The sequence below is a fragment of the Prionailurus bengalensis genome, chromosome B2 (assembly GCF_016509475.1).
Source record: "Prionailurus bengalensis isolate Pbe53 chromosome B2, Fcat_Pben_1.1_paternal_pri, whole genome shotgun sequence".
NCBI lineage: Eukaryota > Metazoa > Chordata > Mammalia > Carnivora > Felidae > Prionailurus > Prionailurus bengalensis.
The window spans coordinates 86,047,301-86,069,463 of NC_057349.1; positions in this window are offsets into that span (position 1 = coordinate 86,047,301).

A 22,163-nucleotide genomic window follows, 5' to 3' on the forward strand; every position below is an offset into this window, starting at 1 on the left:
ATTTTTATTCTCAAATGTGTGTAAGTTTTCTTAAAGATGGCTATAAATTATATAAGCTCCATGCCCACAATATCTGAATCTGCCTTATTCCCAGTATGTTCTGCTTTTATTTACATTTGTTCCTTTGATAAAACCCTGTCTGGAAATACCCTTGTGTAATCCCGATGTGTGCCACCTGTCTATCTCTGTATATCAACAAACTACTCATCTTAGCTCATATGCTATAGCCTCATGAACAATCAATTCTCCAATCAGTATAAATCTCAAACTTCATCTCTCTTTTATTATAAATATCACTATGTCTTAGATCATTTGCCATAGGTTGTATATATTTTAAGACAAAACACATAACTGTACATTGTTAAGTTTTATCTTTCAAGACTCATCTTGACTCCTTCACAGAGCCTTCTTTGTTCTCCCCACTTGGTTAGGTGGCTTTTTTCTATGGTACCTCCTATAGCATTTCATACATACCTCTTGCATGATCCTTTCACCATGGTGTCCTTGTTGTTGGTTATTTTTTATCTGTAGTTCAGACTTGGATGATCTTTATTTCATTGTCCTATTCCTTGCACCCTGGGCAACATAAAATAGGAACTCAAAATCTGTATATTGAAATCATATCAAGCATCTTTTCTGACCACAATGCTATAAAACTAGAAATCAATTACAAGTAGAAAACTGAGAAAACCACTAATATTTGGAGATTATACATGATATCAAACAGCTAATGGGTCATTGAAGAAATCAAAGAAGAAATAAAAAATACCTAGAGACAAGAAAAATGCAAACAGAACCCCAAATCTTTAGAATGCAGTAAAAAAAAAAAGTGGCTCTAAAAGGGAAGATGAAGTAATTCAGGCCTACTTCAAGAAACAAGATAAATTTCAGATAAACAATCTAATTTTCTAGCCCCCATAGGGACTAAAATAAAGAACAAATAGAACCCAAAGTCAGTAGAAGGAAGGAAATAATAAAGATCAGAGCATAAATAAATGAAATAGACTACAAAAACAATAGAAGAGAAAAACTAAGAGCTGACTTTCTGAAAACATAATATTGACAAACATTTAGCTAGAGTAGCCAAGAAAAAAAGAGACAGGGCTCTAATAAACCAAATAAAAAATGAAAGAGAAGTTACATCTGACACCACAGAAATACAAAGAAACATAATAGGCAACTACAAATAATTATGTCAACAAATTGGACAACCTAGAAGAAATGGATAAATATCTAGAAACATATATTCTTTCAAAACTGAATCATGAAGAAATAGAAAATATGACCAGACTGATTACTAGTAAAGAGATTGAGGGGCGCCTGGGTGGCGCAGTCGGTTAAGCGTCCGACTTCAGCCAGGTCACGATCTCGTGGTCCGTGAGTTCGAGCCCCGCGTCAGGCTCTGGGCTGATGGCTCAGAGCCTGGAGCCTGTTTCCGATTCTGTGTCTCCCTCTCTCTCTGCCCCTCCCCCGTTCATGCTCTGTCTCTCTCTGTCCCAAAAATAAATAAAAAAAAAAAAGTTGAAAAAAAAATTAAAAAAAAAAAGAGATTGAATCAGTAATAAAAAAAAAAAACACCTCACTACAAACAAAACAGAAGACTTCTCAAATGCTTCCAAAAAATGAACAGAAGATAATACTTCTAGATTCATTTTATGTGTCCCTGATACCCAAATCAGAGGACTCTACCAAAACCAAAACAAAACAAAACAAAACAAAACAAAACAAAACAAAACAAAAAATAATATACAGGCCAATATCATTGATGAACAGAGATGCAAAAATCTTCAACAAAATATTAGCAAACTGAATTCAACTATGCATTACAAGGATAATATACCATGATCAAGTAAGATTTATTTTAGGGATTCAAGAATAGTCCATCCAACATCTGTAAATCAAACAATGTGATATGTCACATTAACAAAAGGAAGAACAGAAATCATATAATAATCTCAAAAGATGCATAAAAGCTTTTGACAAAATTTAACATTCATTTATAGATAAGAACCCTCAACAAAGTGGGTATAGAAAACATAATAAAGACCATATATGACAAGCCCACAGCCAACATCACTCTCATTGGTGAAAAGCTGAAAGCATTTCTCTAAAACCAACAACAAGGAACAAGACAAGGATGCCTACTCTCTACATTTTTATTAAGCATAATATTGGAAGTCCTAGCAATTAATCAAGAAAAAGAAATAAAAAATATCCAAATGGGTAAGAAAGAAGTAAAACTATCACTATTTCCTGATGACATGATACTGTATCAAATGGGTAAGAAAGAAGTAAAACTATCACTATTTCCTGATGACATGATACTGTATAAAAAGAAAGCCCTAAAGACTCTACCAAAAAACTGTTAGAACTAATAATTGAATTAATAAAGTAGCAGGATAGAAATCAGCATACATATTTGTAGCATTTCTATGTACTACTAATTATCAGAAAGAAATTAAGAAAACATTTTTATTTATAATTGTATCAATTCATAGGAATAAATTTAACCAAGGAAGTGAAAGACCTGTACACTGAAAACTGTAAGACACTGATGAAAGAAATTGAAGATGACACAAATAAATGAAAAGATATTCCATGCTCATAGATTAGAAGAATTAATATATTAATGATCATACTACCCAAAGCAATATATAGATTCAACACAATGTCTGTCAAAATTCTTAATGGTTTAAGTACCACTATTATCACTATTTTATAAATGAAAAACAAACTGAGGGCTTAGAGACCCAAAGTGACTTACAGAGTAAGGCAAACAATTAAACTGAACTAAAAACTATATTGGATAGAAGTTAAGAAATCTAAGTGGCACCTTAGTCATTGTCATAAATTAGTTGTGTACCTCTATGCAACTCATTTAACCTAATGAACATTGATTCCTTTATCTATATGTTGAGGCTCAAATCACTAAATGATATATATTAAGCCAAAATAAGCTACATCAAACTAGTACTCTATTTGGGGGAGGGGTGTGTCTATTCCTATCACATTTACTAGTAAAGGATACTCTAATAACATTCCCATCTCTCAAGAGAACAAAGGAAAATTAGATGTGAGATGACTGCAAAATCCTTATGGACAGTCATAAAAGTGGAACATAGCCCACCATTAAACTGATCTTGGTTAATTCCTAATCAGGAGTATCATTAGTTTTATGTCTAATTCAACAATAAATTCTTGGTTGTCACCACTCCTTCTCTTCCTTCTTTGATACATATGCAATAACCAATGAGAAATGGAGAGTCAGGGGTCGGTGTGGCAAATTTACAATTAGAAAAACAGTCATCATATAGAGAGTATTTGTTAAGCATAAATATTGTGTTGGGGACTTGATATATAGAATCTCATTTGATAACAACTTTGCAAGGTAATTATTAACATCTTCCTCTTATACATTGGAAAAAAGAGCCTTACAGGTGAATTATTTACCTAAAGTCATTGTTATGGACTGAATTGTGTCCCTTCAAAATTCATATGTTGAATTTCTAATCCCCAATGTGGCTGTATTTGGAGATAGGGACTTTAACGAGATGGTTAACATTAAATGAGATTATGGGGTGTGGCCCTACTTCAATAGGATTGGTGTTCTTGAATGATGAATATACTAGAGATGTATAGGCACAGAGAAAGGTCATGTGAAGACATAGCAAGAAGATGGCCATTAGCAAGTCAAGAAGAAATCTCTCAAGAGAAATCATCACTTCCACAACTTTGATCTTGGACTTCCACCCTCTAGAATGTGAGAAAACAAATTTCTGGAGTGTAAGCCATGCAGTGTGTGTTATTTTGTTAGGACAGCCCTAGTAGACTAATACAGTCACAACTAATAAACACTGCAAATATTGACATTAAATGGTACTTGGGCCCATTTGACCTTCTTGCTCCAAGATCAAGCTGAAAAAATGGTTCAACTCTCTGCATAATTATTATCTGTGTTAATTGTATGAAATATTCAAAATGCTTGTAATTTTATTTATTTTTTTAAATTTTTTTCAATGTTTTTATTTATTTTTGGGACAGAGAGACAGAGCATGAACGGGGGAGGGGCAGAGAGAGAGGGAGACACAGAATCAGAAACAGGCTCCAGGCTCCGAGCCATCAGCCCAGAGCCCGACGCGGGGCTCGAACTCACGGACCGCGAGATCGTGACCTGGCTGAAGTTGGAAGCTTAACCGACTGCGCCACCCAGGCGCCCCCAAAATGCTTGTAATTTTAAACAGGCAAGGGTTTCCTTTCCTGCTATCCCGAAAATAGTAAAGTGTAAAAATTTAAATAATTTCAAATTAACAAAAAGTCTTTATAATAGGGTTTTATAAGTCTAATGCCTGAGTCTTAGGATGATTTTTTTAAATAAATAAAATAGAAACACAGGGGATTGCAATAAAAAATTAAGAATGATTGAATAGTATAGAATAGAAAATAAAACATATGGTGGATGTGATTTTTATTTCCTTTTCTATGTAAAAAGAAATTCAATATGCCATAGTACTAGAATAATGAGTATATGTTATAAATAATTGAATTACCTCGAGTTCCATTTATTAGTAGGATTTTTCTTAGAAATGATTTTTTTTTCCATTATGGTACATTATAAGCTTTCAAAAAGCTCTATCAAGGTCAGGTTTCTGCTCACAAAACATATTGTAGACATAGGATAGAAAGCAAAATGTAGTCAAATATACTCTGTAACTTGGAAGTAGAGAACAAAGATTATTGAAAAAATAGGACCTGTACATTTCTTTTCAGAAGAGAATAATATGGCAGTGAAGCAAGCTTTTGTTTGTGTGATCCAACTAAATTGTTAAATTTATGGAGATTTTAGGACAAACAAATATTTAAATCAACTTGATGTCTTAAGTGTAAATTTCCCTTTAATATTAGGCTAGAATTAGCCTAAAAGTATATTTATTTTGTTTTCTGATTTCCAGGATTTAATATCTCAACCAGATAAGATTGACTTAGAGCTTTTGACATAAGAAATATTCACACAATTCATTGGGAAACCACATTACTAGTTAACTCATACTAAGCCAGGACATGTGGATTCAACTTCTAGCCCAGTCACTATCTTGTTCTGTGCCTTTCAGTAACTTACCTAACCTTTCTCTGCTCACTTTACTCACCTATAAAGATGAGGATTGGACTTGATTATTTATATGTTCCCCTCTAACTTTATAACTTTATGGCTATATAGAAAGTATTTAAGAGGCACCTGGGTGGCACAGTCAGTTAAACATCCAACTCTTGATTTTGGCTCGGGTCATGATCTCACAGTTCATGAGTTCAAGCCCTGCTTGAACACTCTTTTCCTTATTAATTAAAATAAAATCAGGTCTCTAAATGAAGTTGAATGCAAATTTTGGTACTAAAATTAGATAACTCTTCTTCATTATTTAAATAAAAATACCATTTTTTAAATATTTTACTGTCAAAAATTTAAGCAAGTTACTTAGTATTTAAAACAGACTATCTTGAGAAAAATTTTGATACATTTTATTATTTGGTATACAGAGTTGCTAAAATTTAATCTTGTGAAATGTGAATTCCATTTTGACAATTTCAGGTTTGTAGTTAACTGGTGCTGCTCTGGCAAAAGAAATATATATATTCAGCAGTTTTCCTCCCATGTCATTTGAAAATATAACAAGATACATATCAACTATATTTTTGTAAACATGCAGATTACGTATAATAACTGGAATTATTTTGTGAAAAATTTGTACTGTGAGTTCAATAATGCAATTTATCTGAATAGATGATTTTTGGCTAATACACACGGAAATACACTATAAATTTTAGAATGTCTTTTGACTGAAAAATTAACATATTTTTGTATATCTTCTACATGTTTTAGCTCTTTAATGCTTCATGAATTTTGCCATTTTCTGGAAACATATCTCCATACATATCATTCCATTCACTGGAATTACTTATTCCAATAAGATTGCTTTTATTACAAACATAAGTATGAGTTTTAAACGCCCAGATGCACAGTCTACTTTCTGTATGAATATTTTGCTTTTACCACATGCCCTTTGTTGCTCAGTGATCATTTAGCCTTTATTTATTTATTATATTTACTTTTTTAAAAATTTTGTTTAGGGGCGCCTGGGTGGCGCAGTCGGTTAAGCGTCCGACTTCAGCCAGGTCACGATCTCGCGGTCCGGGAGTTCGAGCCCCGCGTCGGGCTCTGGGCTGATGGCTCAGAGCCTGGAGCCTGTTTCCGATTCTGTGTCTCCCTCTCTCTCTGCCCCTCCCCCGTTCATGCTCTGTCTCACTCTGTCCCAAAAATAAATAAATGTTGAAAAAAAAATTTTTTTTTAAATTTTGTTTAACATTTATTTATTTTTGAGAGACAGAGAGAGACAGAGCACGAGCAGGGGAGGGGCAGAGAGAGAGGGAGACACAGAATCTGAAGCAGGCTCCAGGCTCCGAGCTGTCAGCATAGAGCCCAATGTGGGCTCCAACTCATGACCTATGAGATCATGACCTGAGCCCCGAAGTTGGATGCTCAACCGACTGAGCCACACAGGTGGCGCTATATTTACTTTTGTTGATAAAAATTATTTTTATCTCCTGTGGAAACCTCAGCTTCTCCTACCCTCTTTAAACCTTTTTATTACCTACATGTTCTCTTTTTAAAAAAAGAGATTATGTCAACTATAAATTCTTTGAGCAATAGAACCATATTTTAAAATGCTTCACCACCTGCCCTATGTAAAACCTCTTCTGATATATGTTCTTCAGCTTTTGTTTAGGATCATCCTTTGCTGTATGCACTTTAAGGCCAAGACTATTCAATGGCCTTAAGCTGAGTTGAATTGAGATGAGTATTTACTGAAGAACAGTGGGAGAGTTTATGAATGGACCAGAAGAAATCTGGGCTTTGATTCAGGTTAGATATTATTAGGATAGTGTCACTAAATCTCTTATTTCATTATGTCACATGGGATCATGTCTCTTCAGTTTTTCTTCCTTCAAAAGGCCCATGTGTCTTCTAAGTCACAGCTTTGGCAGGGACAATCACTCTACTTCACTCCCCCTCACTCCCCCGTTGCCTCAGGCAGTCTCCTTCAGTTATACTTATACTATGTGTCCGCCACTCCACCCATCACCAGGTCATGGCCCTGGATTGCTTCATTCCATTGGCTCTTGCAAGGACTTAAATGCCACGGGAAGTCTTGTTGATTCTTTGTACCCTTCCTACCCTCACTTCAAAAATTACCATATTTTGCAGTGGGCTTTCATAGTTTGTTTATAGCCATAGCTACTTTCTTATTTTATTGAGGAGAAAGTTTATTTCATTTTTCTTGGCAGTGTCTCCATGGAAATAGAGGATTAAAAGTGTTCTTACATAACCATCTTTAATCTAAAGCTATTAAGAGTTTTAGAAGGAAACTTTCATTTTTTAGGGGGCTGAAAAATTGTATGATTTTTGAAGTCGTGTAGACAGAGATAAAATCATCTTTATTTTTTTTAAGTTTACTTATTTATTTTGAGAGAGAGAGAGAGAGAGAGAGAGAGAGAGAGAGAGAGAAGGCATGAGCAGGGGATGGGAAGAGAGAGGGAGACATAGAATCCCAAGCAGGCTCCATGCTGTCAGCTCAGAGCCTGATGAGGGGCTTGATCCCATGAACCATGAGACCATTACCTGAGCTGAAATTAAGAGTTGGATGCTTAGCTGACTGAGCCACATAGGTGCCCCCCAAATCAGTATCTTTAGATAGGCTCTACCAAATAATATTAATATCAGAATGACCATCCTGCCAATTTTTCTTTAAGGATTAAGAAGATATTATTTCAATTACCATGTTGTTCTGCACTTGTCAACTTTTTCTAGAATGGTAGAGCCAAGAAATTACCTTAAAATAAGAGAATAGATGGTAAGAAGGGAGAACTAAAATTGTCTCGGTGCTAAGAATGTCTACCAATAAAAATACATGAAAATATCTTCAACTCAGTTTTGTCTGCTTTGTTCACTACACAATTTATGCTCTAGACCTAATTGCTTTCTTCCTTGCTCCTTTTAAAGGGTAATGACCAATGAATCCTAAAAAATAATTTGAATACTTTGGATGTGCTGGAGTTTCATTGATGTAATCTCTTCCTGATTCTAATGCTTTTTGTGTGTTAGTTTCTGCTCTTCATGTGTAGAATTCTATGACCATACAATATAAATGTAATAAAGAGAATTTTCATAGTATGGACATGGAGGAGAGACAAATAATATTGGCCCAGTACACCCTTGCTATATTAAACAGTGTTCTATAATAACAAATGGTTCCTAAAGATTTCATTCATTTTTGTAATTAAAAGGAAAGAAAACCAAGGTGTTAATAATGTGGAAAAACTTGGAGATAAACAAACAAAAAAAAATAGCTTCATACAATCAATTGTATTAGCAATAAAAACAAAACAACTATTAATTTTCTGCTGACACACCAAGCTTCTGTCAATGTATAATGTGAGTCTGTTTACACCTTGGCAGATGGTTCCTCAGGCAGTAAACTGGAGAAAACACATTTATAAAGGAGTTTTCAAAACAAAACAAAGCAAAACAAAAATATATCAACAGCAGAATTTTATGCTTTCTCCTAATGGAGTTGTGGTTCTTGCAAATAAATATGAAGAGAAATCCTGGTTAGAACTAGAACATGAAATTAAATGTACATATACATTGGAAATCCAATCTCAGGTTAAAATTTAACCCATATAAATAAAAATCTTCTCTGTAGGCTTTGAACCGATATTTTACTTATTAAACTAAAAGCATAAATTCCTATTGCCTGAAGTAACTCTTAATTTCAAAAAAATGAAGAGTGGCACCTGGGTGGCTCAGTTGGTTAAGTGTCCAACTTCGGCTCAGGTCATGATCTCATGGTTCGTGGGTTCAAGCCCCATGACAGGCTTTATGCTGACAGCTCGAAGCCTGGAGCTGCTTCGGATTCTGTGTCTCCATCTCTCTCTCTGCCCCCCCCTCCCCGTCCTCTAAAATAAATAAACATTTAAAAAAAACTTAAAAAGGGGCGCCTGGGTGGCGCAGTTGGTTAGGCGTCCGACTTCAGCCAGGTCACGATCTCGCGGTCCGGGAGTTAGAGCCCGGCGTCGGGCTCTGGGCTGATGGCTCAGAGCCTGGAGCCTGTTTCCGATTCTGTGTCTCCCTCTCTCTCTGCCCCTCCCCCATTCATGCTCTGTCTCTCTCTGTCCCAAAAATAAATAAACGTTGAAAAAAAAATTTTTTTTTAATAAAAAAAACTTAAAAAAAAATTGAAAGTGTTAATAAAACACAAGCATAATCCTGCTATTTCACCACACAAGAGCAGTGGGACCTGACATGAGCTGGTGTAACTCTTAGTGAGGAGAAAGTACTCTGAGTGTAGAGAATGGGGGAAAATGTCTTCATTGTTGCCTGTAGGTCACTTGTCAAGTACTGCTGAGTTTGCCTTGATTAGGCACCCAGAACTTTCCTCCTTTGGTGTCCTTTCTTTTCCCTCTTTCATTTTTGTATCCTGCTGCTGTGTGGTTTCTCTTTCATCCATGTTAGAAAGTCCTCTTTTGCCTGGATCTTCACGTTCTTCGGAGTGGAGCACTTTTGGGTTAAGTATCACCATAGGGAACACTACCCTAAAGGGCCTCTTCCTCTGAGTTGTGAGGTAAGGTCTGAAAGGCACAGAAGAAATAAAGGGATTCCAGAACAGATACTGCTCCATGTAGACACCGAGTTTCATAGACAATTCCAACCTGTCCATAATTTTTGAATTTCCATCCCCTTGAATGTTTTTCTATGGGTATCCTGCAGTGAAACTGAACTTAATGGAGTGCCCGGCTGGCTCAGTTGGTAGAGTATGCAACTCTTGATCTTGGAGTTGTGAGTTCAATCCCCACTTTGGGTGTAGAGCTTATTGAAAAGAAAAATGAAATTAAAGTTTAGAAAATAGGAGCTAAAATCCAAATGAACTTAAGGAGTCAAGATCTTAGATTTTGAGATCTTCAGTGATTCAGAAGAGATGTTGATTTATGAGAAACAGAAAAAGTCCATAGCTAAAACATGATTTAAAAAAAATTTTTTTAACTTCGAACGACTTCTTTAAATAAATAACATGTTCGCAGAGTTTAAGATTCAAAAGGTACAATACAATATGAAATCAAAATTTCCCCTCCCACTGAGTTCCCTTTTTGTTTTTAATTTTTTAATGTTTTTATTTATTTTTGACAGAAAGAGACACAGTGAGTGGGGAGGGGCAGAGAGAGAAAGGGAGACAGAATCTGAAGTAGGCTCCAGGCTCTGAGCTCTCAGCACAAGGCCCTATGTGGGGCTCAAACCCACGAACTGTGAGATCATGACCTGAGCCGAAGTTGAAGGCTCAACTGACTGAGTCACCCAGGCACCACTCACTGAGTTCCCTTATTGCAAGAAATAGTATTATCAGTTTCCAAACAGGTTTTTTAGAGAGAGAGCAAGTGGGTGAGAGGCAGCATGGGGAGAGAGAAAATCTCAAGCAGTCTCCATACTCAGCATAGAGTCCAATGTGGGGCTCATTCTCATGATCCTGGGATCATGACCTGAGCCGAAATTTGATTTCAGTCAAATGACTGAGCCACCCAGATGCCCCAAACAGATTTTTTAAAGGTAGAAGCAACAGCATGATTTTTGAAGCCCTTGTATGTGGGTCCACAATAGTAACTGTGTGTTGAGTTCATAAAAAGTACAAATTGTTATCACTTAGATGAAGAGCATTCATTGAATCAGAGTGGATTTCTATGGAAGCATTCCAGAAGGCCCATCAGAATACTATCCAATCTATTATATCCATTCTCCTTTCCCTACTTTCTTCCCTTTCCTATACCCCATTATTTTCCCTCACATATAGGAGTTGCTTAATAAAAGAAAGAGTATGGGATTCAGAATAAGGCTCCAACCTAGATCATCACTTTGATGACCGATAACTCATTTCATCATTTTGTCTCTATTTCTCTGTGACATGAACAAATACATATAGCAGTTATTTCTTCATAGAGAGTAATAAAGGTGAAGGATGGAAAACTATTTGAGTTACTTAGAAGAAAGATGCTACATAAACACCTAATACTGTGTAATCATGTTTACAACCAGAATGTAACAGAAGGATAGAAATCTTGGCTAGTACCTATAGGTCACATCTCATATTTCAGGAAGAATGAAAATCCCTCTAACGGGTGATTAAGGGCTGTGTAACTGACATCAAGCATCCATCCTAGAGCTCATTTTCCCTCAACTTCTCGTTTAGTTTTTGTCACAAAATTTATCTCCAGAAAAATTATGGGCTATGGAAAAGCAAATATTAAAAAAGGCAATGGGAACTATAATGTGGACAAAGGATAAAATAACAAATAGGAATCTAAGTTAATAATATTTAGTGCCATTTCTGAAATCTCAAAGGCAGGTTTGGTATTATCTTACAAATGGTGCATGATGCATGGATAATAACTTGTTAACAGGTATCAATTCTTAAAAACAGAAAACCTAACTTAATGAGTAAGTTCACCAACTAAACTAACAAAATAATAAATATTTAATAATTTAGTCGCCATTCCAATACTTTTTTCCAAGTGCTCCTTTTAACTTCAACATACTTATGATAATATTTGCCAACCTAGAAATTCCACTTTTGAAACAATAGAACAATGAAAACATCACAGTATCAATCATCACCGTAGGGGGAAATTATTATCCCCTCTAACCAAATATAAGTGGCATTACAGGGGTGATAGAGAATTTAGAGCCCACTATCTCATCACCTGTATGAAAACAAGTGAATTCCAAAAGTCCCAGCAAAATGTTAGTGTTTAAATATGTTATTTGACCATACAGTCTTTAGTATTCTTAAGAGAATAGTTGTGTGTGTGTGTGTGTGTGTGTATTGATGACTTCTAAACAATTGTCAACATGAAGACATATCAAAAATCTATTTCTATACTAAGCATTCCTTATTATAAAGATATTGGCCTTAACCAAGTCAGCATTGCCCAAGCTGCATTTTCTCTGAGTGGAAACTGTGCCAGATTTTTCATTTGCCTCTCCAGAGTACTTCAGAGAATAGGGATAACCAGTGAGGCAGTTAGGATGACTAAGAAATTAATAAGGAATGGCTCTGCTATTCCCTGAACAGCTGTGCAGGTTTGCTTCAAATCATGCCAGCAAACAGACTAATGCAGATGGAGACTCCTGTTCTGCCCACTAGCATTGCTTAGGTGGTACCCCTAGCTGCCAGATATGTCCATGTTGATGGTAATTTTAAATACATTGAAGAAAATATCCAGGAAAAGAAGTCTAGAAAGGCTATCATACAGAGAAATGCACTTTGCTACCTGCTTTCTGAGTGCTCTTTGACTGATCCTGACAAAATCTTCATTTGGTTCCTGGAAGATAAAAACTAACAACAAAGTACTTAGCGGGTTCAACTCTGAAAGCAATCGAGTGCTCTGATAAAAGATGAAGGAGCTCACGTTTTTTTGGAGCATGTTTGTTCTCTCATCATCTCAGATCCCTTGTTGCCATGGTCACCTCTCAGCACAGCAGACCCTCCCCACCCCCCAATAGCACCACTTTGATGCTGCATCCCACTTTCCTGTCCATTTCCTTGTCTAGTTTTTATGTGTCTCCCACTTTCCCTGACCAGCACCACTCCTTTCCACTTTTAATACAGGCTGGCAAAAAGAAAGACATTGGAGGTACCCATGAGTTGTTTAAAAACTGCAGACACGCAATTAAGAGCACTCAGTCTTTACAGATATATCTGTCGTGTATTGTGCAATGAAGAGAAAGCAAGATCCTACCTCATGTCTACCTTTATTTCTACATTGTGAGTCCAAAGACTCATTATACTAGACCCTACCAATTGGTCTTTTAATTGTATCTATCATCTTGATTATAAAGAGAAACTCAATCTGCTGGTAGTGTGCTAGTGGAGGATATCGTACTAGTTTATACAAACAGTTGTTCCTGAATATATTCTACAGGAAAAAGGGAAGAGACGGTGGCTAAGGACAAACTAAGGTTCCAAATATACATAGTGCCTGATGTCTTCAGATTTATACATTTTTTCAGGCACAGACATACTTATGTGAATTTCTAGGGGATTTGGAACACTTGAAATTAAATGTCATATAAGGAGGTTATTTAGGATGGCCACAGAGTCAGAGATAACCCTCAGGAGAAAGTATTAAAGATAATATGTGGGTATGTTCTTAAAATAGTTCTATTCCTTGTTGTTCAGATGTCACATTGTCTCTTAAATTTCTCTTAAAGTCCAGCTAAGCAAATTTTGTTATTATTTTTAACAGCGTATCTTTCTGGGCTGGCAAAATTATAATTGTTATTTTATGCTATATTACTTGGTTTATTATGGTTTGATTTTTGCTCCTGGTGCTTCTTTTAAATAAACTGTCCATTTTTAACTACTGTTAGTTGATTGTGCTTGTGCCTGGAGGGTATTTTTTACAAAAAGCACAGAGAACTGAAAAATAAATGAGATTTGCATATTTGTAAGGTTTTCAAAGTGAGACACTGCAAAGAATATAGATATTATCCTTCTACATTTATAAGACAGCCTATAAGTAAGAAGCATTTTTCCCAATCATCTGAAATAAAAAATTTAAAAAGTAAGGTTGTAAATATATGGCCTTTATGCTTAATGACAAAAGCGAGAATGCAGCTTATTTTAAAAGGTAAAGCCACATTTATCTATTTACATTTAATAATTCACAAGATTTTTAACTCAAAAAACTGACAGGACAAGGAATATCCAAACAATTTTATTTGGCATATTTATATCCAGGAGATAATAAAAAAATAGCTTCACACAAATCAGATTACTCCTTCCCAAAGGAGACTACAAAGGTTCCTAAAATCATGATCTTTTGGACATGTGGTAAATTGTGAAAAATCAGTACTTTATGAACTGGAGAAAAACACCATTTATAGTGGTTGAAAATCAATTTTATCTTTTATGTCTTTGGTGAAGAAATATTCCTCATGCTAGAGAACTAGGCATTCCAATTCTATTTTCTCCTTCTACTTGTCATTTATATTAATGCCAAGACGAGGCACCCATGTACCCTATGGATGCTCAGTGGAGGTGGTAAAAGAGTTAATATCTTCAAAAACTTTCAGCTTTCTTCAGTAGTGTAGTGTCTAGACACTGAAAGTATCACAGAGTCATAGAATAAGCCACCTGCATTTCCCCCTTGTATTCAACTGTTGATACTGTTAATAGTGTTTCTTCCCATATTGTAGAAACCACTGGAGATATTAATGCTGACCAAATATTCTGAGAGATATGTCTTTAGGGCAGTGGTTCTCAACTAGGAGTGATTTTGCCCCCTCAGGAGGAATCCGACGATTTCTTTAGGCAAATATACCCCAGGAGCCAAACCATTTCTAGTTGAGAACAGCTGCTTTAGAGGACAGATTAAATTATCACAAAATCTCGACTACTTGGATAAATAGTTGAATTAATACTTGGATAAATACTTGAAATTAAAAACAGAAAATTCTAGGGAAATTCTATTTTCATGAACATGTCAGATGGCAAGCAGCATGCTTTTTTTATGGAAGAAGTGATTATATATTTCTAATTCCATTGTTTACTAGGTTTTCCTAACAGTTTTTACTTTTCTGACTAGAATATGTCTGATATATTTTGGAACTGATAACAGTTCTTTATGGCTACAAAGCAACCATTTTTTAACCTACTACTTCATTAAAGCATATAGTCTGTAGTGGCCTAAAGGATGATCCAATTTAATTGACAAAGCTGGATTATAGGTAAAGACTCATTATAAATCATTTATCATTATAAATTAGATGAAAGAGTCTCTTTGGGAAGGGCTATCAATTTCTAGGTCTCTCCCCTGGGCTGGTCATATCAAAACAGAACTAAAATGAACAAACTTGTATTTTGAATAATGACTTCATAATACTTTAATAGGAAAAGTATTCATTACATTACCATGCTTCACCACTGTGCCCTAGACTCTGGGGTCTGCTATATAGCCACTAAGACGAGGTATAATTACTGTGAAGAACACTAAACTTCGAGGTTCAAGAGTAAGGCTATTTTGGGACCTCAAGCAAGTCATTTAACTTGTGACGTTTAATTTCTTCATCTATAAAATGGGAATAAATGTACCCAGTTCATTTGTTCTAAAAATGGGAAAACAAGGTTTTATAAATGTGCTTACCTTTTTACTTGGTATGGAATATTTGGTTTAATTAACTATAATTTGTGACAGGATTGATGTTTAGTTGTTCAAACTTAACAAATAATTAAAATGTTAATATCTATTACCCATTAATAAAACTTCAAAATATATAAACCATTTTTAAAAGAAAACTATATTTTCTCAAATAATTGAAACAAAAGAATATTATCTACAAAAAAATTCTCTAGCTTGGTCACATCCCTACTTCTGTATTGGTGATTATAGTGGACGTCAATTTTAGATACTGGTGTTAATCTTCCTTGATGTGTTAAATGGTGTATTGCCTCATCCTACCTTTCTTGAGCCTTTGGACTCTTTCTATAACCTAGAAATCTTTACCAGTTTTCCCTCATGGCCTCAGAAAAAGGAAGTATCAGTGATGCTGAGGAAAAGAAGTGAGGTAATTAATTGATTTTTAATCTTCTAAAAAGACTTGTGAACTCAAGGCTTAGGGAGAAAAATATGTTTAAATTGCAATAGTATAGGGGATTTTATTTCTGTTTGTTTTTGTTTGTTTGTTTGTTTGTTTGTTTTTTAATCCTAGGTGAAGAGTCACTTACATATTACAAATAATAGATTTGGGGAGAAGAAATTAAATAGCCAGTCTAGTTTATCTCAGACTAGGCAAAGATTTCATGTGATAGAGACAATGGGATCAAGCAGTACTCACAGAGGAAGGAAATACAGTGGGATGTGTCTGTAGCCACTTAGGAGGGATCCTAGGCCTTGATCCATCAGATTTGATGGAACTAGCAAACATGTATTGATGTAAGAAAGCAGAGCAGCCATTGGCTTAGCTTCTGGAGAGCCTGAGTTTCCTATCATCCCTTCACACACATCATACTGAAAACACCATATGGAAAACATGGTAGCAAGATATATGGTGGTAGAGATGGCAGGAAATGGTTTCTCCAAATCCTCAGAGCATCAGAATGATACAGGAGTATATTTATAAGCATTCTATTTCTTCCAGAGGGGCACAGAGAAGGCAGAAAACCCAAGGAATCCCCACATCCTAGGCAGGATGGATCCCAAGTGTTTGGACCTCTGACTGCATACCTAATAAGGACATAGGAAGACAAGGAGAGGTTGAGGGGATATGTAGATGCCAGTGCTTAAAGATCTGGAGGACAGAAGACAACTCAACAGATGCTGGCATAAGCAGACAGTCAGCAGGAATGAACCAATTGAACCAACCTGTTAAGTATGCCTAAGAGCTGAGAGGCAACTCTAGAAACGTACTTGAGAGAACTCTAAATTGACTAAGGTTGACTAAGACAACCTAGAATCAAACAAAGAAAAAACTTGACATACCTTAGTTTACTCCAAATTTACCTAGATTAAATTTTGAATACCTTATGTATTAGAGAATTGAGATGGTAATTATATTCAGTGATGAAAAGATAAATCAATTATAGTTGTCTATACTGAAGTTATAGCTTGTAAAAATTATACCCATTAAAAATTAAAAATTAATAAGTAAAAGAACTATCACTTTTTCCAATATTTTCCCTATAAAATGTGATTACCTTATATCAGTCTCAGGAGATGTAGCATTTGATTGAGTTGTACACTGACCTAAGAGAAGAGTCTAATTAAAATATAATTTTTATTATATAATTATATATATATATATATATATACACACACACACACAGTATTATTCTAATATTTGATTCAACTGTGGATTTTTATATAACCAGAGTGTATGTTTTATAATACCAGTGACTTTTAAAAAATAAAGTTCTGGAGCATTTTCAGCTTGCATACTGAAAAGAAGGAACAGAGTTATTGGGTGCCCCCAGTAAAAACCTTGTCAAATTGTTGTAAAATGATATAAGATGATGTGAAAGGGTTTGGAAGACAGCTCAGTTCAACAGATTTCTTTGAATGTGAACCATATTAATGTGATCAAAACTACATATGGTTTCTGTTAGTCAAAACGACACTCAAAGAAGTTCGAGAAATGAAATTATAATTTATAGCATTAGAGTTTTATAAAACTTCTAGCTCTTTAAAGAGAAGTTGGATGAAAACACTAATTGGAGAAGATCTCTTACTAGGATCAATATGAAAATGTAAGTCAAATTAGACCTTTGACTCTGGATTATATTGATGATTTAAGAAACACTAGGTGATTGAAAAGTTTTCCAATAAATCATTATTCCTCGACATGAAACAATGACAGACATTAAACAACATTCTATGAGTTGGCAACTATATTTCTAAATAGAACATAAAAAAGATTAGAAAAATTAATTTTATTATTTTAGCCTTAAATTTACGAAAACAATTTTAACAAAATCTCTTTAAAATAAATATGTTCTATATGTACTTTGGAATCATTTAAAAATTTTTGAATCATAAGATCTGTGACATTAAGGAATCAGCATATTTTTTAACGTGTTGTATTTCCCTTGATTGAGTCCCTTACCCAGAACCTGGAAAAATCTATCCGATGGACCATACAAAAGTTTGGCACCAAACTTCCAGTTTGAAAACAGGAAGATGACAGTGAATTAGAATGAGGCTGTATTAAAGAAAAGGAATGTAAGGGTCACTGAATTTGTTAAAAATTTGCCATGTGTCAGATATTGCTTAAGGCCTAGGTGAATGGGATACTATTTGAAGATGAAGAGTTTAGTAGGACTGATTTCTAAGTATTTATTGTCTAGTTGAGGATATACACAAATGGATCACTAATTATGCAGGATTATGTCCAGAACACAGGTGTGACTAATATAGTATAAGAGGAGTGAGGTGTTCAGGACCAGAACTAGGAGAGTAGCAAATTGTAGGGAAAGCTCAAATGAGTTATAGGTTGTGAAAAAGAAAGTAAAAAAGAGGAAAAGTCAAAGACTTTTTTTTCTAATTAAAATAAAAAACACTGATGAAATAAATCAATAAATGTTAATATATTCTTGGGGAACCTGGGTGACTCAGTCGGTTAAGCATCTGACTCTTGATTTCGGCTCAAGTCATGAGTCTGCGTCAGACTCTAGGCTGACAGTGCGGAGACTGCTTGGGATTTTCTCTCTCCCTCCCTCTCTCCACCCTTCCCCCATGTGTGTCCTCTCTCCCTTTCTCAAAATAAATTAACATTTAGAAAATATATTAATATATTCTTCAACTTCCAGATTATACTAATACATAACTGCCTTCCAGCAAGTATTCTCTACATAACCTCTTTCTGACCTTTGTATCTCACATTCCTAAAGAAACCACTCCAACACACACTATGGCACAATCTACCTAGCATGCAGGATTTGGATCACTGTATCTTTTCCAAAGGAATTATAATCTGTTATACTGGAGTTTATATTCTTTCAATCTTCATTCAAGATGTATAAATTAAATACATTCTATTGGGAAGGTGCACTAATAGAAACTCAGAATTTCATTGGTAGAGACAAAAAAGACAGTTTTGTTTATAAGACCTAAGGAATTTACAATTCTTTCCTTTCCATACTTTGAGGTCCTCTTCCCTCTCTTCTCTTTCTTCCTCTGCCATCTTGACCCCAACCTTTCTCTTTCTTTGCTCAAACTAGATTTGGGGACTTTTCAGACTGGTTGACTAGAATAATTATAATGTGAGGGGAAATCACTCTTCAAGAAAAAGGTAAGTAGATGCAGAATTTCTACTCAATGTGTTTACTCCACCAAATTTTGAATAAGAAGTAATAAACCACTAGGATCTGAGCTGTGTGACAGAAATTAAGAGAAAACTAATAAGGGCCTACTCTCATAAGTCTAGCAAGAACAATACACATTAAATAACTATTAGCAGATAGAACTGTTGTAGTATAATTATGACAAATGTTATAGGAACCTCTAAAATCTGCACTTAGTGAATAAGAGAAATTAGTGCAGAAGGGTGGTATGAAATACGAAGGGAAATGGTGATCAAATTAAGTGGTAAAATTCACCAACAGAATGATACACTTTCAGTTATAATAGTGATAATAACAATAAAGATAATTTGAAAGAATAAGAAATGATAGAACCCAAATAAGAGACAATGATAGCAGGTAAGCTGAGAAAAGGGTGATGACAGCTCAAGTATTCTTTGGTCTGTTGTCTATGTGTTGGTTTAAGATATATTGTTTAATTTTAGATATTGTAAGAGTAACCACTGAAAAGGGAGAAGAGTGTATAAATTCCAAGCCAAAAGAGAGAATCATTGTAAATAAAGTAAAACAAACAGATGAACAAAAAGTAGTAAGTGAATAATGAAATAGAGACCAAAAAAAAATACATTTTCCCTAGAATTTTGGAAGAAAGAGAGAGGAAGGGAGGGCAGGAGGGAAGGAAGGAAGGAAAGAAAGAAAGAAAGAAAGAAGGAAAGAAGGAGAAAGAAAGAAAAGTAGCACATGATCAGGGATGTAGATAAAGTTATAGAGTCATTTTCCCCTCCCCCATCTCCCCAATGGGAGATGCTAAAAAATGTTTGCATGCTGATGCTTCAGCAATAAGGCAAAAATTACCATGCTGGAAGGGGTGTATAGTTTACCTAGAGGTCCTGGATAACTTGAGATGAATGGGTTGTAGAGCTCAGGTCGGGCCTGGCCTCTGATACACACAGCCTCCGTTGTAACAGGAAGGAGAGAGACAGGGTTCCATTTGTACTTTGAAAGTGGAAAGGTGAGAGAATTTGTATCTAATAACTTCCAGTTTTTTTCAATAAATTATGAGGCAAAATCATCAGCTAAAATTATCACCAGCAGGCCTTGATGATTCTGGGATACAGGCCTTTCTGGTGCCTTTCTCCAGATAAAAGGAAACTAAAAAGAGAGAAAAACACAGAAAACTCATTGGACTGTCATTTCTCAAGTCCTGAGGTTTCTGCTCAGTGCCCTCTTCTTCCTTCTAACTTCCAGAGTCCTTTTGCTGATTTAACTGTTCCAAGTTTACTTCATTCTATTTTGAAGGGGGGAGCAGGACAAAGTAAGTCTTCCCATGTAGAATTAACCTTTTGAGATGGCATCTCCTTTTTGTGGTTTATACATGTTGGCCCTATGCTACAAGATAAACCTTTGTGAATATAGAAAATTACCAACCTCTTGAGATGCATACTCCACAAATACATGGGTGCACAAATGTATACAACTTAATTTCTCCCTGCAATATACAATCCGTAGAATCTGTCGGGTGAGAAACAGTGTAGAATCAATAAAAAAAGAATCAATAAAAAGAAGGGAGAGAAGCTCTACAATGGAGGGATATGGCGGAAAACAGAAGTATAAATACCCACCTGTGTGAATTTCCTCCTTTTAAAAAAATTCCACTCATTTCTTTCCAGAAATGATTGAGTCCAGTAATGACTTTTCCATTCCATAGGATGAACAACTTATTAGCTTTTTTCCCCCTATGCCTGAGTACATTTTCTAAATGCATCTCTATTTTCATAAGCAAATGAAAGCACAGTCTTCATACTAGCTTAAATAATTCTATGTCTACAATGCCTTCTATGTAGCAGGATTGAATAGTGAATTGACTGATTTAATTTGGGGAAAAAGTTGTATTGGCTCCTTAAATAAACTTCCTGATTGGTTAAGGAAACTAGAGTGATATGAAATCCCACATTAAGTAGACTACACATGTATATTGATTTCTTGTTGCCTCAGTTTCTCTCATGGAATAGTTTTGTCCTCTCAATGAAGATTACTTCTTTCTTTGTCGATTCTACTTCCTCTTTAAGTTCTATCTTCCACTTCTTCTCATGAACTTGCCTGATAGCATTGTCACTCACAGTGAATTATAATTTTTTTTCTTATCTCCCTGCCTCCTTTACACTCTTTGCTATAGCTTTTAATGTGCATCACCTGGTGATAATTTATTTCTCAATTCTTCTTTTGAATATAGTCCATTTCTGGAAAGCATATCATCATAAATTTTTCTTCCAAGTGACAACACTATAAGACACTACCTGCAGCTCTATGCCAGAAAACACCTTCCAGTCTCAAAACTGTTCGGTGTAGTGAATGAATCTTATTCATATTTTCCTTACCATGAGTTTGTATTGCCAGAAAATCCATGTTATATTCCATTATTTTTTTTAGTTTATGAAATATTGAGCTGATTATCTTTTTCTTTAATACTAGAAAATTTGCCTTTCAGATCTTTATTCCTGAGAATGTCCTTTCCTTCATGGACTAGTAGGTATTAATAATAACTGAAAAGTGTTACATTTTAAAACAAGTCACATATGCAAAGTGTTTTTTTTAACGCTTTCCTATTACACCCATACATAAAAAGATACCTACACACATATTCATCTTAGTTTCCATAATTGCCTTTGAAAGGTGTTGGTAGATACCTAAGTTTAAGGAAACCAATGTATTCCTGACTCTGGCAATGTTTTTAGGAAAAGAAATTTTCATGATATCTCTCAGGATGCCTTCTTTCCATTCCATAATATTTTTTTTAAAAATTCATTGAAAATTAACATCAAATTCCATCTTAAATCGTCAAAAGAATCTTCCTTATAAATACTATAGAAATGCTGAGAGTATGGAGTCAGATAAAAATTCTAATTTATCCTTAAAATCAGTAAAGCAAATATTATGTATTTGAAACATAAAATGTTAAGATTGTTCCTGTAAAGGCCAAGGCAGGCCACTCCAATATGGGCCACTTTGGCATAAAGATTATTTTGTGTTTGAAGGAATTCAGGACAGCTCACCCCAGAATGCATTACTGGCATGCAGACTGTTTTAACCTGAAGGCAATTGAGACCCTGAAGGCTCAGAGAAAATTTTGCCTCTCCCTTAACTACATAGAAGAATCCGAATTGGGGATATTTCTCAGAATAAGAGTTACTACCAGAGATAAAGTTTTTTAAATTTACTTATTTGAGAGAGAGAGAGAGAAAGAGAGAGAGAGAGAGAGAGAGAGAGAGA